General features: G+C 39.7%; 1 pseudogene; it reads right to left on the reverse strand.

Moving 5' to 3' along the window:
• Positions 1 to 1,687: 1,687 nt before the first annotated feature.
• Positions 1,688 to 3,077, reverse strand: LOC149170119 (UBP1-associated protein 2A-like; annotated as a pseudogene).
• Between the last annotated feature and the right edge of the window lie 2,724 nt (positions 3,078 to 5,801).

The following is a 5,801-nucleotide window of genomic DNA, read 5'->3' on the forward strand; positions in this document are numbered from 1 at the left end:
TTAATTTAATAGAAGGAAGAAAGAAATAGAAGGAAGAAAACATGAAGGAAGATAATGATCACATGGAAACAACACTGCCATTTCATGAAAATGCAAGCTTATGACTATAATTCATGGGAACTTAGTATCAAATAATTTAATAAGAGGAAGGAAGAAAACATGAACTGAGATAATGATTACACGGAAACAACATTGTCAAGGAGAGACATTTTATCTGTACAAAAATTCTCTTTACATTGAAATTCATATCTTGGAAATTACAAAAACATATATACATGGAAAAGCACCGTGAACTCAAATCCATAATCTCTCTATTGCTACAGAGAAAAAAAAAGCACAAGATTGTAGTATTCCCAAATATGCCATGTGAACATGAGAATGGAAGGTAAACATGCCTCAAGCGACAATCAGCTATTGCTGGTAGAAACATTGGGAAAAAATGCACAGCTAAAGCCCTCTTGTTTCACCTAATATCGACATAAACAACCAAAATTTCACATGAAGAACATGCTAACTGAATAATTCCCAGACCATACAATAACCAACCGTTATTGCTCCAAAGAAGTTTGTCTAAAATATTGCAAGAGAAACCAAGACAACTTCATTGCATGTAACAGATTAGAAATCAAGCTACACTTTCATTTGCAGCCAATCCCCTTCTCAGACCACCCAACACGACTTGCTGCAAAACCGACCGACTTAATCATAATGAATTAATCCTTTTTTTCTACATTAATATATACATTTTCTCCCAACCTGACACCGCAACTAAGGGTCAAACTCGGCCCACAAACTCTGCCAACAACCTCTATAAACTCAGCTCCTCAAGTACAACACTCCGACCAGCAAGGAGGATCCACTCGAATCTTCAAATGTGACACTCTTAGTCAAGAATACAAGAGAATCTTGACCTTTGTTTTCTAATATGAACTCGCCCAACCATAATAGAAGATTCAACCCCCTTCTTAGCAGATTTGACCCCTTTAATAAATGGTAGACTTAGCTCTCAAAATATGGCTTGGAAAATAGACCCCATATCAATAAACTCGAACCACACTCGGCTTGGTAGCTCAGCTTGTAATCAATCACTTATCCTTCACGTTGACCCCTTGAGTCCAAGCAATGTCGCATATCCAAGTGATTTTTTGGCTTTTCATTAGTAAGTGCAGCCTCCAGCTCCACAGCAACTGCTTTACAAGCTGCACAGTTATCATCTACAGCGGCAATGGGGCGTGCAATGCAGATGAGAAGCATGAACATCTCCATTGACTTGGATCTACCCATCTCTTTGCCCTGCAATCTGCTTTTGCGCCGCTTGAAGCCCTTGAACAAACTTAACAGATTCCAGTGATTTTTAAACTATTTGCTGCATAGACATGAATAGCATCCTATAGCATTGTAATTCCTCATTAGATTGTAGAATGACTAGTATGCCAATAAAGGAAGACTACCAATTAAACAACAACAAAATAAAAATGACATTTTAAATCAATCTTCTGTTTGAAAGCTCGTATTTTGGACCTAGACTAAGAAAGATAGATTCAAACCTAGAAACTCGCTTGTTTAGTTCAAGTTCTAGAACATTAATTATAGTGGAGTATTTAAATCATGAACATGGTACAATTACATAGCCAATAGATATGATTTACAATGTTATAGCACAAGGCCAATGTTAATTTTTGACCCTTTTACAATCCAAAATGCAGTTTTTCATATTTGCTTTACAATTACAATAAGAAGTCTTGGTGGGAATGCATCAAATGATGCCTCCATCCAAACGATTGCCTTTTTAATTCAGAACATGGTGACTGTTATATAATCCATCAAAATAATTAGAGCCCCGATATGAAATAATAGGAATAACTTACAAAGTTCCTTGTATAAGGGTAACAAAGTTACGTGTGAGAAATTAGAGGATACACTTGACATATGAAGCATGCACTAAGAAGTGATATTCATGACATCCCAATTAAATGATCCTGTTGTCCAGAGTACAAATTGCCTGAATGCAGAGATTTAAGACCTTGCAATCATCCCGTAGTGTATATTACAACTTAAAGTGAACGCTGAAAATAAGTATCAACTCTATCAATTTCGAACAGGTTGGAAAATTCCATTTTATGCATCATAAAACCACTTGGATAGGAAGGCCGACTGAAATGTAGTAATCCCATGCCCTCCATAACCACCCATCCCCAAAGATGTAGGGACTTGGCCTGACCCACCATGCATACCTCCATGAGGTGAGAGCCCCGGGTTCATAGAAGATGGATTCATGGGATGATTCATGGAACCACCAGAAATCCCACTAGGGTTCAAGTGGCCTTCGAGACCAGATAAAGCAGAATTTCCTAACCCAGCATGATTCAAACCCTGATGTGAGGCTAGTCCTGTTGGATTCGAACTCTGGCTAACCCCGAGCGTCGGATTCACAAAACCATGCCCCATACCACCATACTGCATTCCAGGGTTCGAAGGTATTACATTTCCGGGCTAGTTCAAGCCATTGATATCAGACCCATCTGGTTCCCCGGGAACATTAATGCCACCGGGCTTCGGCTTCTGCCCTTCGCCGACCAACTTACAGAACATCTGATGCCCATCGATAGTCTTCATGGGCTCCTCCAACGCACGCTTGGTTGCGTCCACCGACTTGAAAATAAAAAGCGCAAAACCCCTTGACCTGCCCGACTTCTTATCAAACCCTAGTGCCCCTCTTCGATCTCTCCATTCGCGGGTTTGATTTATAGAAACATATCCAGTTTGGGGGTTTGATGGGAGACCACCACTAACGGGGGAACTAGCTGGTTACAAAGAGTGGAAGAATGAGAAAAAAAATAAAAGGGGTTCAGCAGGCGATCTACCGCCATGTCCATGGGAACATTCCCAACATAGATTTTCCCGGCAGAGACATCAACCGCCGGCAGGGAAGGCTGCGAACCAGCAGAGGCCAACTGACTGACGGTCATGCGGCCGTCGATCTTCTTGCTGGGCTCCTTTATGGCATTAAAAGCACCGTCCATGTGCTTGAAAGTAACGAATCTGTAACCCTTACTCTTACTGGTGTTCTTGTCCATAATAACGATGCCTTCCTCCAGCTCCCAGAACTGGGAAAGAGGGCCTTGAGAGACTATGTATTTGTATCCCATCCAAGGCCATGGACAAACAACTTTCTCTGTGGAGGATCCTATGTCGCCGCTTCCTGCAGAATATCCAATAGTTTCTCTCGGGTGAAGGGTTCCAACATTTTTCGAGCATCTTCCATGGCTATATTGACCACACCATCTTCAGAGAAATGGTAGCAAGCAAGAAAGCAACACGAACAACCTATTCGAATGTGTGTTGTTGGATGCATCTGAAACCCACGCCTTTCAATGGAATTTAGTGGGTGCCAGTGACACGTGCCAATACACCACACCATATTCACACAACTTGCGAAATGTGAGCAAGCCAGCATTACGAACACCCTTCGAATCTGCAGGTCTTGAAAATTAGATACGGATATGACAAATGGCATCTTTATCATGTGGAACTAATGCCTTGGAAATACGCACCCTTACTTGTTTAATGAAGTATTTTCAAATTTTTTTAAGTCATCCCATAAACTCTGGAAAGCCCTATTTATCACTTCTTACCAACCTCTAAAACCTCTCCCATGGTCTTTGGTAACATTGGCATTAATACACTTTTGGCGTGGAGTACAGTATTGGGTTTTTGTCTGCAGGGTTCTGTGATCAGGGGAACCTAGTTGTGTGCAATTTTTTGGTAAGCAATGAAGTTTGGAAGTGGAGAACGGATGAAGGTCTTGGAAGAGTTCCTGCAGTAGGTGGGAGGCTTCGGTGTTATCAATGGAGGCCTCGCCACGCAGTTAGAGTCCCATGGTGCCGATCTCAATGATCCTTTATGGAGCGGCAGGTGCTTGATTGAATCTCCTCATCTCATCCAGGAGGTAATTTTGCGCTTATTGGGGTCTTCAATATAATGGGTTGCTTTAATTTTATACATTTTAAGTCCAGTTGGGTGCACTTCTATGCCCAAACATGGTATAACATTGAATGACACATCCAATGCATTACAATTTGAAATGTTTAATTTTTTCAATTTTTATATTTAGTCTTGCAGACATCGATGGGAGAATGACCAATGATCTTACAGTAATTAAAAAGGTGGAAGAGCCAACCAGTCATTAGTTAGATTGAAATGCAAGCAATAATCACCTAACAATGCAAACATTTAGTGTTGTATATGTTGGGATATGCACCATTGAATGTTGTGGTGTTGCATTGACCATTAGATGCTACAGTTCTCGGTGGATATTATTTTCCAGTGTTAAGTACTAAATAGAAGAAGCTTAATTAATCTTCTACTTTTTCTTTGGCATCAACAAGCATTCCAACATCAATGTCACTGTTTTACTCATCTGTATCTTCAAATATGCTCAATTACACCCCATCTAATCCCAACTGCAATGCTGCACCCACCTCTTCATTTATTTGTGAGGCATCTTCTGGACTGATATACGATGCTTTTGTTGGCCCCTTCAGATATATAGGTGATATTCCATAGTGATGTTAGGTTCTGTGAACTACAAATAACTTCCTCACTCTTCTACAGTAAAGCGTGTTCTTGTGTTTTAATGAGTAGTGATGTTAGGTTCTGTGAACTACAAATAGCTCCTTTGCTCTCCTAAGCAAAGCGCGTTCCCATCGGTCGCAAAGGAACTGACAAACCAAGATAGTAGTTAACGAAAAAATATCGAAGCTCTCGAAATCCATCCCTTTTCATCTTCCATGAACCTATCAGGTTCTCCTAAGCTATGGGAAATCAATCCTCTATTAAATCGGATGTGTTAAAGAGGCCATTGAGTTCAAAAAAATTAAAAGAAATTGTTACCAAAGTATTTTTCTCTCACCAACTGTGAACTTGTTTGCAATAATTGCTTTGAATTCCTCGTTCACCTCTATATAATCATCAAAGGCACTCTCCCAAGCCTCTCCACACACCATTATAGGATTAAGCGTATAGACAGCCATGTGAAATGGTGTGTGCATGTGGTCCTAACTCCTCTAAATGATGGGTTGATAATGTTATTTGTAGAACTCAGCATAAGGTACCTCTCATGAATGGTATCTCTATCTTATTCTGATATGGTCTCGTAAATCTCCCCAAAACTAGGAGAATTTGCGTTTCCGTAATAAATGCCTTTTCTAATATGGTAGAGTGTTACTCACCACTACAATCTGCTCACTAATCATCATTTAACACCCTTTGTGTCACACTCTGCCCCTTCAACGTTAGAACATATAAATCTTAGAAAAAAAAAACTTCATGAGTTCCATAAGTCACACTTGATGAAGGATTTATATATAAAAAGATTTAAAGCTTTGTGAATGGCATTCATCTCCCTAGCCTTTTGGCATCATGTTATTACATTAGTTTCTTTATTAGTCTAATACATATAAAAAAAAATCACCATATTGAATAAAGAGTTATTCCTTTTTAAATCAAGGTTGAGTGCTAGATGGTGTTTGTTAACCCTAACCAAGCATGTTTCACATGGAGTATTGATGTTTTTTTATGCAGATCTTGTTACCAAAGGGCACTTATATAAGTGACTATCAATTAACATCTACTAAGCTTGCAATTGTAGGATTATTTGATGGAGCTTAATGCTTTTATTGAGGGAAGTCATGGTTTGTGCTTACATTCTCCTTGACACTTCCCTCATGACATTGTTGATCACCTCTGGTGAGTGTTGAGGTGTCTTAAGGAAAGTTGTTCTTATGCGCACTTACCTAGTG

Source organism: Pinus tabuliformis, chromosome 4_2 (assembly GCF_031772625.1).
Source record: "Pinus tabuliformis cultivar Carrire ecotype Pingquan chromosome 4_2, CPIR1, whole genome shotgun sequence".
NCBI classification, from domain to species: Eukaryota; Viridiplantae; Streptophyta; class Pinopsida; order Pinales; family Pinaceae; genus Pinus; species Pinus tabuliformis.